Genomic DNA, 13063 nt, shown 5'->3' with positions numbered 1-13063 from the left:
GTAAACATATGTTCTATTGGTGAATCATGAATAAACTAAACAAAGTGATTGATTGAGAAATTTTAATATACACTGGACCAGTTTCTATGAGAAATTTTATCATAGAATTAACTATTTTTAAGGCTCCCCAAGTGCATGCAGAAATTCATAAGCATGGATTAGGTCAGCAGGCAACCTTCTGCTTCTTCAAGTACAAAGGTAATTTTGTTTTTTTTGAAGAATACGTAAAAAGGTAAAACTTAAAAGTTCATGTTGTCCATTTCTCTCTGGCTATTATTTATCTTTTTTTTTTAATCAATGAATTTGTATAATCTTCTCTTGAGTTCTTTAACTTAACCCGTGAGTAGTAACTGTATTTAAGGTGCTACTATGCTGTTTTGCACTGAAATTGAGTCTTGTGTTGGGACACAGGACACTCTTCCATCTATGTGTAACATTGTCCAAATTATTCTTTTTTAATATAGCCAAATTATTCTTTAATTTTATAAACAAATTAAAAAATATATGTCATGCTCTCCGATTGTGCGCACAATTGTTGGCCAGTATTTGCTGTGCGTTTGTGCCTCACACATGTTTGAAAAGTAAAGGTTTTCTAGTGCACATTTTTTTATGAGATATTTATTCATATTGTAAAGTATATGAGGAACTAGTTGACTTAAATTTCTGGCTTTGAGCCAACTTGCAAGCAATTCATAGCTTGATTCGATAACAGCTCAATAAGCAATGATTACAAGCTAATGAGCTGTGTTTACTGCTTAAGCTGAAAATCATGACACATTTTTGTTAAATGGACCAAGCTTCAGTTTCAATATTTTGACTCATAATTCATTAGCTCATGAGAAAGCACTTCTCTCTCTCTCTCTCTCTCTCTCTCTCTCTCTCTATATATATATATATATATATATATATATATATATATATATGATATTTTAGTTTTTTGTATTATTAGACACCTTTTCAATTAAAATATATAAACATTAACGAAAAAACGTTTTGAATACAAGATACATGCAGCCCGAGTTTGGAGTTAGTTGATCCAAGAGCATAAAATTCCAGCCTTAATTGGAAAACAAAGGGTATAGGATGGTTTATTTTCTTTCCTAATTAGAATTTAGTGTTTAATAATTTGGATTCACTTACAAACCAACTTGATAGAATTCCTGTAAACAGGTTCTAAACTGCATCAAATAGACTAAGTGTGTGGACCTTTTTTCCATAACCAGTGTATTTCTGGCCTTTGAGATTGATTACCCAACCTTTTCAAAGGGGATAATGTTTTATTTTTTTAAGCATCTAATCTGTTGGAGATTATGTCACTTTCTTTAAAGACTAATTCTCCGTGTTAGCTAGTAATTTTGATTATGTATGGTCTGGACTCTACATGTCAAACCAATGATCATTGCTTTTGGTTCCTCACATATTTTTCTTCGACGTTACAAAGGACTAACCCCTTTTACTAACACAACCTTGTCAATACCAATGATCATTGCTACTCTATATACTCCTTAATTCTATTAAATTTCTGGGTGGAGATTTTTTTTTCTTTTTTGGAAGCCTTTTCTTATCTTTTCGTCTCCCTAGCATTAATTCTAGAGAAATTTTAGGGACATACTCTCTAATATATTTAATCAATTAGAGAAAGTGTGCTAATTACAGTAGGATTTGCCACATTCTTGTGAATTGTGTACTGGATTCCCCGTTTACTTGTCAATTTTTTGTAAGTCAAAAAATGTTCATAATTTTCTATAAGTCTTGTAATATAATCACTAGTGGTACTGGTACTTATATTGCATTTCTGGTTGGTGACTATGGATTAGACAAATCCGTTGCATTCTCTTTTTTTCTCATATTTATATATAGAATTTCTGTTGTAGAGGACTCCTTATTCTCTTCCAAGTTTTACTTAACCTTTTCTCTCCCGTAATAAATTTTCAATTTTTTTTATTGTGCCAAACAAAAAACTCAACCTTAGTTCACGTCACTCTTCTCAAGACAAGTGATTCTTCTGTCTTGTTAAGCGAATCTTGAATTTGTGTTTCATTTCTGTTTTCTAACATCTACGTAGCATGCTGATGATGGACATATTGCATGTCCGCATATTGCGATCCTTGGAAATTCTTGTGTTAAAAAGAGTCAAATTGAAGAAGATATGCTATCAAAGTGGATATAATAGAAGCCGTTTTCTTCGTGTTTGAGTTCTATGCCTTTTTTCCTAATCATTTTGTTACTTTTTTCAGACTAAAAGAAGAGCAGTGATCTGAAGTATGACATGTTTGAATGTATGATTCTGGCTATAGGCATTGGTAGCTTGGATGGCGTGGTCAGGGCCCAGCCCAAATATGGCCAATTAAAATATAAAAGGAAAACGGGGTGTACTTAGTAAACATGGGATGTAAATAGTCAGTTCCTCACAAAAATATATTTATAGACACCATAGAAGATTTAAAATTTTAAACTTAACAATATGAAAACTGAAAAGTACATGTTCAATCCATTTTCACCTCTTGAGTCTTGAGTTTATTATCCTCTTTTTGTTAAATTAGACATCAAAGTCCTTGTAAATGTTACCACCACTATAACTACCCCTAAAACATTATATCTGCCATTGTGTTTGATTCCTCCAATCCCTGTTTCATCTCTTTGAAGTCTTTCAATTCTTGAACGTTCACACTAAGGTGGAATTTGCAAAGTGAAGCTTTAGATTTAAATTTGATGTTATTGCTAGGTACTTTGTTGACTAAACATATATGGATCACAGCAACATATGTGTTATGGAAGCATCACTTTTGACCCACCACTTATTTCTTAATTTTTGAAAAGCAGTGATGTTTTTGTAATTGCACATTTACTTTACTTTTTTGAAATTCTATGTCCATGCTGGTAGCTAGGGATGGCTGCCATCAAAGGGTCACATTTAAAACCTTCATGTGTGGCTCAAAAGCTCAATTGTGCCAATTAGGACATGTTTGGAATGAGGAATTTTGAAGAGTGGCAAAAGGAGGGATGATTTTTCATTCCTAAAATTATAAAATATTGGGCTTTCGGCTTGCTAGATTTGATTATGTTCTTTCTGGAAATATAAATTGTTATTTTAGAATAATGCTTGATAAAAAAATTTTGAGATGTTAAAATTAGAGTAAAAAAAGTGTGCTAAAAATTATAATCATATGATAAAATTTGTACATATGTGGAATGACGAATTACTGCATTTGTGTTAGCGCTTATACTAATTCTAGATCATTAGATATTTGAGTTTGAGGGGTAATGAAGATGTTTTTGAACTTTTTTTATCTTCCGGATTGGGTTCTTCAGATTTTTGTGTGGAAATCTTATCTTGGCTAGAGATGTATGATAGATATCCCACTTATGAACTGTTGTGAGTATGGTCCTCAGATTAGGATTTTACAGTGATAACGTCCTCACGGAGTGATTTTTTTTTGGCTGAAATATAATTTTTTATTTTATTTTTTTTAATTTTATGATTTTAATATTTTCATTTTTTAATTAAGATATTTTATTTCTTACTTTTAAAAAGTTCACAATTTTAATCTTTTGTTTTTTAATTGAGACATTTTGTTTCATAGTTTTAAAAAATTTATAATTTTAATTTTTGTGTTCAATTTCAAACGTTGATTTATTATGTCGTAATTGTAGACTGATAGGTGTCTATTTATTTTTCATATGAAAAATATTTTTTAAAATTATTTAATTGCTGACAGGATTAATTTATTAAAAAAATAAAATATGTTTCAGGTCCTTATAAAATTTAAAAAATATTAATTTTGTTCTCATAATTAATTTTTATTAATTTAGTTACTATAAAAATAAAATATATTTTTGTGGTCCTTGGTGGTTACTCATTCATACAGTCCTCTAAGATAACTATTCGATTTACTTACTTTTTCTCTCTTTTTACCTTTCCAAACACACTCATAAGACACTATAACTTATTATTTCATCTTTTCTTCTAATCTTATAAGAAAATGTGAAAAAATCGTTCAGAAAGTACAAAATTGCAATTCATGAGAGTTTTTAGTTGACAAAAATTGTTTAATTTATTTAGAAAGTTTTAACTCTCATAAATTATTTAATTTATTTATAATCAAATTATACATACAAATCTCTTAGTCACATCAAATTATTATCTAACTGAGTTATCATTAAAGATTAAGAAAAAATATATTTTATTTTTACAGGACTAAATTAATAAAAAAAATTATGAAGATAAAATTAATACAAAAAATTAATGAGGACAAAATAAATATTTTTCAAATTTAAAAAAACCTCAAATATATTTTACCCAACAAAAAATTAAAAATATATATATAGTCAAGTCTAAACTTAAAAAATAGGACTAAAATTATAGATTTTTTAAAAAGTGAGTGAGAAAATATCTTAATTAAAAATATGAGAATTAAAATTGTGATTTTAAAAAAGTGAAATAAAATATCTCAATTAAAAAATAAAAAAACTAAAATTACAAATTTTTAAAAAATAAAGAAACAAAAATTACATTTTATTATTTTATTTTCTTGTTTAATTGAAATTTCTGCATGAAGAAAACGACAATTTTAAAATATATGCATTTGCAAGACGAGTGGTGATGATTTTCTTTTTATTATAAAATGAGTAATTTTACAAGAGTATTATTGTGCGTTTAATGTTAAGATAATTTCAAGACGGGTTTTATTATGGATTTTATTACTGTTTTAATATATTTTAAATTTTTTATTTTATTGTGTTTATAGGATAAAATATTTGCTCTAATAAAATAGATTTTGACCAGAAACTTGACATCAAGAGAATCCTTTTCATAAGAATTCGAATTCTTTCGTATTTGTTAAATACTAAATATCAGGATATAATTCTCCATGATTAATTATATAAGATTTAACAATTTTATCGTATAAGACAGTTTATAATTAGATAATAATGTAACAGAGGTTTCAACCAAACCAAAGCAGAGGTGTCTTTAGCATTGCTTATGGCTTTATGCCACACGAAAAGCACACAACAAACAAAGTTTTCCGTTGGCGAAGCAGAGCATGCCCACAACATTCCATCACCTCCAAATTCCTCACCTTTTTCTGCATAGCGGGTTGTACTCTTGACCCAAAATGCAAACGTTTTGCGTTTGTGGAGATAAGCTATGGCATTACGACGCCGTTTCGTTCTTCGGCTCTCGCGTGTCGTTTTGCCCACCCAGAAGAAGAAGCCGAGTAGTGTCCATGGTTGCTAAGCGCAGCCCCAAGCGCCTCAAATACACCAGCGCTTCTCGCTTCACCAAGGTTTGTTTGTTTGTTTTTACGCGCCAAGTGTCAGTTACGCAACCGTTAACTAATAGTATTAAGAGAAAAATAGTCCATGCATCTCAAAAGATATACTGCATTTCAATCGCAAATTGGATCACATTGTGTTAGTTTCAAGGTTTTAAATATCGAGGAAAGGACGAAAAGGTTGCGGGTTTGATCCTTACCCAAAAAACTAAAACAAATTAACATTTGCTGATGTAAAAAAAAAAAAAAAAAAACTTTCGGTTTCATCGTGTTTGTTGATATTGCTGAAAATCGCGGACAAATGGAGCCAATACTGTCCCAATTGTGGCCATTGCGGTTGTGGACAGTTAAAAAACCTTAATGTTGCGAGCGGACCATTTTTTAAAACCTATGTTTTTACAATAGTTATCTTAAAAATCATTTCTATTGAGAGTGTAAAATCTTTACGTAGAAATTAAACTCTAATTAGTAAAATGGATAATGAACAGGAGGATGGTTTGGTGCACATTGAAGCAGACCCTTCTGCTTCTGATTCTTGGAAATTGGAACCAATTGTCAATCTTTTGAAGCAAGGTGCTGTTGGAGTCATTCCTACTGACACTATGTAAGTGCTCTTCAATCCTTGTGGCAGAGTTTTGAATTTTTTTCCTTTTGGTTTGATTCTTTTTATATATTTATTTATAAGCAGCTCAAGTGCTTAGAGTTAGTTGGTCCTTTTTTGTTCATTGGGCATAGATTTTATACTTTCTCATTAAAATTTCAGATACGAAAATAAAGTAGAGTTTGCTGTGTATGTCATAATATTTGCTAATGGAATAATGTGTGGAGATGGTTTCAAATTTTAACATCGTTTTTTCACCTAATCTCCCACTCCTACATACTCTGTACTATTACATTTGATTTGGGTTTATGCCTTTGTTGTTTTGATATCTTATGCTACTCTTTTTTATCACTCAACACTGTTTAATAAAATTGCAATATTATTTGCATATGCTATTGGATTAGATGTACTGGTTGGGCTGCACAATGCTACTTAAGGTGGAGATTTTTTTTTAAAAAAGTCACATTTTTATGATCCATAGTGTGTGAAAACTGAAAAGTGTTTATGATGAGCTAATGATGAAACCTTTGTTGCTATGTTTGAACTCAAATGAAATGGTGCCAGTCCCATTGAAGGCGTGCAAGACTTCTTAACTTACTCTGAATGGTGCTTAATGTCACATTAATTAGGGCTAGTTACATAGGCCTCTCCCAGGGTTGGCACTGATTACACTTACACGGTTACACCCTACTTGTTTGGAAAATTAGACCTAGCTGGCTCTCTTACTTTATATATTATTCATACACATTGACGCCTGTTTTTAAAAAATTACATACACCATGTGTACTTTTATGTAAGGATTTTTCACACAGTACCGTAAAAATAACAAAAGGTGTAATTTTCTAAATAAGCAGGGTATATGGGTAACTAATGCTGATGAAAGGGATATCAGTGTAATTATCTCTACTAATTTTTCATATCCTTATTCCTTGTGGTAGAAAAAGAAAATGTTTCTTCATGTCAACTATGATATGATCATATGATATATAAGTTGTAACAATCCTGTTATCCATTAACATTCATTTTATTTTAATCTTCATCTAAATATATTGGTGAAGGTCAATAATACCCAGCATTGGATTTTCTTTGTTTATGTAGGTATTCAATAGTATGTGACCTCAGAAGCCACTCGGCCATTGAACGTCTTCGTAGGTAGGTAGAATTTTGCCATTCTTACACACATTTTGTTCTTAGATGCTCCATTTCCTTCCCCATTAACATAGGGTGTAGTGTTGTGTTGCAGAATCAAGAATATAGAAGCTTCAAAGGTGAGGGGTACAGCTTGGCCTAGTTAATTGTGCATGTGATTCCAATTGCCCTGTTACTTTTCAGTTTTCACATTATGGTGCATGCCACATGCTTGCAATCACTCTTTATATTTGTTTTTGGTTGGATTGTGTTTGACACAAATTAACAACTTTCTCGATGTATATATGCATCTAGTAATATTACTTCCAACCATTGATGATTATGATAACTCTGTACTTGCAGCCTCTTAGCATCTTGTGCCACTCATTTCGGGACATAGACAAGTACACAGCTGGATTTCCACGCGGTGATGGCCAAGGCCATGCAAATTTGTTCAAAGCTGTGAAGCAATACCTACCTGGTCCTGTATGTATGCTCCCTGGTTCTAAAGAAAAATATATTAATGAATTTGCGAACATTTTAATGATTTTTTGGAGGGGAAAAGTTAGTTGGTGTAACCTTCCATTTTCTATAGAGACCAGGAATTACCTTACCACTCTACTTAATCTAATCAAGTAGGTTCTCATTTATTTCCCGGTGTTTTCTGCCAACATGAATGACCTTAATAAAAATAAAGTGTTTGTGTATATTAGCAATTTAGCATAAAGAAAAAATCTATAATTTAAACACAGCTCTTCATATTTGTGTGCTGAAAATCTCAAGGACCAAGGAGCTTTACATTTTAGTTGTTAGGTGAAAGGATGTCTCTATCAGTTCATTTATCTTTAATTGTCATGCATGTGTATTTAAAAGCCTAAGATGATTACTTCCCAACAAGAGGAATGCTAACAACACTCTTTCTAACACTCTCTATGATTGGTTGAAAATTATTAGAAATCCCCAATTTTGGTGGGTCCTACTAAATAAGGAGAGAGAGTTATTCAATGAGAAGTAAGATCTACCAAAATTGGTGATTTCCAATAAATTTCAGCCAATCACAGAGAATGTTAGAAAGAGAGTGTCACTAGCATTCCTCTCCCAACAATTATTATGTTATTCATTCTTACACAAACAATTATTTATTTACTGTTATTGAGTGACAGAACACATTCATCCTAATTGCAAGCAAAGAATTACCTAACAATGCATAAGGTTTGGAACTTCATCTGCCAAGTATGCATCGAGAAAAAATGTGGGTGTCCGTATGCCTGATGATGCCATTTGTCAAGCAATACTAAAGGAGATGGATGCACCGTTAATATGTACAAGGCTAGTTTAAATTGTTTGATCCTTTTTTTCCTCTTTGCCTTGGGAAATAAAGGTTGTTTTCTAGTAACCGGAATTCTTATGATGCAAAATGTGGATTGAGGCAGCCACCCCAAAAACCACATCACTTTGATATGGCAACATGATTTGGTCTCGTCATCAAAGTGATACAGATATTTAAAAATAACTAAAAGAATTAATATAACAGCAAATCATGACTAAATACATTTAATGCAAATAAATCATGGCATTACATTAAAACATAATGCAATCAAACTTGATTGTGTTACAAATATAGTAATAGGAGTGCACTGTGCACATCTAACCCAATGCAAATGGGACATAATGGCAAATATCTGAGAATAAAGGGAGGTAGTGGGAAAATCTGTTGCTTCAGTCTGGATTAGATATGAGACTGTGTGAATAAAAGCATAGAATAAGAGGATAAAGGGAGTTTCAGCTTCTACATTGTAAGTCACCAAGGGCAGGTAAGCCCCAATACTGTATTTATGGGTTTTTTCCCCTTGAATTGGTAGATAATATAAAGTTCAGATGATGTGAGGAGACAAAATACCACTTTAGATTAGACAGATGTTGAAATTATGGGGTTTTAAGTATTGATAGAGGAAATTGAGAGAGTGGAGACTTTGTATAATACTTTGTTAACATTGGAATGATAACATGTTCATGATACCTAAAGGCTAAAGCACTAACCCTTCTTTATACTAATCACAATCCTAACTGAAAAGGAAATGAATCATGAGATAAAGAAATATGGTAACCAATCCTAAGAGATAATAAGTAAATACAGAAACTAATCCTAAAGAATAGTGTAAGATATTATTAGATATGAGCAAGATAATAATGAAATTCTCATGTATTCTAACACTCCCTCAAGATGAAGCTTACTAAGTTTTAAGCTAGTTGTAAATATACCCTTCTATAAAAAATAATCAAACAATATAATTTGCGATTGTAGATTGATAGGACCAAGTTGATTCACTGGGAAGGCCGCAAGGCCAGGATGTTTCTTTAGGAATGGCATGGGACCAGGATGATTCCCTGGGTAAGCCACAGGGTGAGGATGATTCCCTGGAAAAGCTATGGGACCAATATGATATCTCTGGGAAAGTTGCAAGGCCAAGCTGGTATTTCTAGAAAGCCATAGGCCTAGGATGATGACTCTAGTATCCAGCAATGGTCAAATCAAACCAGAGTAGATTTTTGTTGAGGATGATCTAAAATATGAACTAAGGGAAAAAAGTGGCTACCGAAATATTCTAAAGGATGATAAAAAATATTCTAAGATATGATTAAGATTATAATGAATATTTTCATACATTGTAATAACACCCATTGGCTACCAAGCATTTTAGTGAGGGAAACTACAAATAGGTAATCTAACCCTTTTAGCCTTGGGCCAGCCATCTGAGGCAGGGAGCTGTTTTCCACTCCATTCCCTGCACCTAGGCAGCCACACTAGCCATTTTTGGCAACCATGCTAGTGTATGCTTGGTTTGACATTCAGTGCTCTCAAACCCACATTTGATATGTTTCAACTGGATTTTATTTTTAAAATCGTTTGGGAAAAAAAATGTTTCTATGTGATTCTAGTAAAAGCAACTCTTTTTCAACTTCTGCATTGGGCTGAGAATTTCATACTAAATTTTACTATGAACTTGCTTTTGAGATAGAAGTTTCCAAACATAAATTTCTTCAAATCTCAATTTTAACCAAAATCAGATCATAAAAAAATGAGTTTGTAAAATGCGCACCCAAACACACCTAGTGAGTCTGTATAGTTTATGTCCCCCCAAACAAATTTTCCGATTGTGGATAAGAATACTGAGAATAATAGTTTATGCTTGTTCCTTAACATCACTAATTACTTCGAAATTTTTCATCTTTCTTTTAGCATCAAGTTCCAGAAGGAAGATGAATGGATGATTGATCCAGTTACGATAACTGATACTTATGGACCAGAGGTATCACACTTTCTATTCAGGATTAATGAGTTTTTTCAGTATAAATAACTATGGAAATAATGCTCTAAAGAAAAAGAAAAATATAATTGCCATTTATGCGTGTTAGAAATAGATCATATCATAGTTATCTTTCTCTAGGGAATCTTATTTTGCATTTTCCCATGAAGAATGTGACTGAACACATGCTTCGGAATTTATTTTTTTTATAAGACTTCCTATCTTTTAGCTCAACCAAACCTAAAGAATTTGCAAGTTGGCATATTTGCTAGTATTAAGTTTTATAGCTTTTATTCTCTCAATTTTTGCCCAAAAAGTTGAGAAGAAAAAAATTGAAAGGAAAAAAGCGCTTGACACCTTTTGTGCTTTTGGGGGGATTACATTTGCATGTAACATCTTTATTTTGGTTGTTCAGGGTCTTGATTTTGTTGTTGATGGTGGTGTAAGAGTGGCCGATCCATCCACAGTGGTTGACATGACAAAAATGCCTCCCAAAGTACTACGACAAGGAAAGGTAGTAAGCTGTCAATTTGCAGGTTCTAAGTTTTAGATAGATGAGTTACCAACTTCATTATGAACATCTGAAGAATGTGATGCCACTCTTTTACTATGGTGCAATGCAATAATAGTAAGGATCAGTGTTTTATTGACACTTGTTATCGTTATCATAATAATAAAAGAAGAAAAATAAGAATACACCGATAACAATTTTTGCTGGTCATCACATTTTTTTTTGCTGTTCATCACATGTTTACACTTCAATATATATAGAATAGCATATACTATTGTTTATATTTACAGTTTGTTCAGGGTCCTATTTTACATTGGATGGAATTGGAAGATGATCAGAAAACTGATGTTGATAAGGATCTCATCCCTGCTGGCATTTGAAAGTGATCATCCATTTCATTGAAGATTTAGCTTGCTGAAGCCTTTTCATAATCTTTCCAACTTCCTTCCAATCCTCTCAATGAATTGTACTTTTCTTTTTGTTGTTGTTGGGGGAAAGGGAGGAGCATTAAAGGAAAAGAGGAAAATGTATACACACAAGAACAAACATGAAAATGTAAAGTACATATTTCATGTAAATAAAAATTCATATTGTCAGTTTTTTTATTTGTTTTATTTGAAATGAATTCCCATGTTAAGATAGTACTTTTACTAGAAGCCATGAAAGATGGAAAGGAAGAAATTTCTTTATTCCGGGGATACAAATTTGTAAAAGTAATTTTGTTGTAGATTATCAAATTAAGTTAACACAGCAAGGAGCCGTCTGGCATTGGGGTATTTTTTGTCTTCGTTGTTTGAATGTTGTGTAAGATAAAAAGTTCCTTAATTTATCGAGTAACAATTTTCTTGTCAAATACTTTATCCCTTTTATGTTATTTCATAGTTTTTTTAAAATAAATAAAAAATGAACAATACTTCTATGGTGTCCTGTCGTTAGTTTTACAAATCAAAAGGACCTGGAATGATGGATTGTGTGCTGGATGTTTGTTGAATATGGCAATTATTATGTCTCTAGATTTTTAGTTTTAAGTTTCTCTCCGAAACAAAGGATCAGACTGGGGAAAATAATAAATGCCCATATAAATGTTGATTTTGAAGCTTGGACTTGGGACCATGATTCTCTGAATAAATGTTCTGTTCATATAACTTTATTTTATTTAAAAAATATACTTTATTATAATTTCTCCAGAGAATTATAAAAAACTAATTATCTCATCAAATTTAAATTAAAAACAAACATAGAATCTTTGCCATTTGAAATTAAAAAAAAATTAACGTGTAATTTAGTTTTAAATTATGATAATTTTAATGTAAAGAAAAATATTTTTGTTTCTGAATGATTAGTTTATTTATGATACATACTACTGGCTACAGCTGTAGGAGATTCATTTCCTGATCACATGGTGTGATATGTCAACATTGAGTTGTTAGGTAATCCTTTTATTTCTTTTAGTACGATTAAATTAATGACGTAAAGAATTTACCGATTGTTGACTATATTTGATCAACTTTCTATTTATTTTTTTGTACAAATCTTTCTAATTTATAACTACACAAAATAATAAGGAATTAATTAAATGTTTCTCATCAGATAAACAATAAATGTTTTATTTTTTTAAAATGGTGGATTTATTGCCATCTAACAATGTTATTCCTATATTTAAACTTAAACGATAAATATTTTTTTTTAAATGACGGATTTATAGCCATCTAACAATGCTATTCCTCTAATAAAAACAATGTTGTTCCTATATTTAAACTTGATTTAAAAGATTACTGAGTCTATGAACTATTTAAGAATTTTTAATTGGATTTTTAAACTAAAAAAATATTATTAGGTCTTCAATCTTCTACAATTTTTATAATTATGCCCCGAGAGTAAAAGTACAACCATTATACAAATTGTTATTTTTTCCAACATTTTTAAGCCATTATAAACTAACTCAAAAGACTCAATTGCAAAAATTGAAGAGAATCAAGAACCTAAATATATTTTTTAGATTAGATTTAAAAAATTCAAAAAAAAGTTTAAATACCTATTGATTGTATGATATATTAAACATTTACACTTTGTCACTTATCAATAGTAATATAAAATTATTCAGTAAAAAAATAGTAATATAAAATTTGTCCAGTCATCATTACCCTTACCCGTCTTAATATTTTGTGAAATATTGGCCTACTATTATTTTTCCTGTCACCTCTTGTTTTATTTTTATTCTTTCATTCTCTTTTTGTCT

At 31.0% G+C, this 13063-nt stretch overlaps 1 pseudogene; it reads left to right on the top strand.

Moving 5' to 3' along the window:
- The first annotated feature begins 4972 nt into the window (after nucleotides 1–4972).
- On the top strand, nucleotides 4973–11429 carry LOC114390268 (annotated as a pseudogene).
- Nucleotides 11430–13063: the final 1634 nt, after the last annotated feature.

This window comes from Glycine soja, chromosome 16, assembly GCF_004193775.1.
Source record: "Glycine soja cultivar W05 chromosome 16, ASM419377v2, whole genome shotgun sequence".
Classification (NCBI taxonomy): domain Eukaryota; kingdom Viridiplantae; phylum Streptophyta; class Magnoliopsida; order Fabales; family Fabaceae; genus Glycine; species Glycine soja.
Note: the sequence above shows the minus strand (reverse complement) of the source record. Positions and strands in the feature narration are given on the sequence as shown.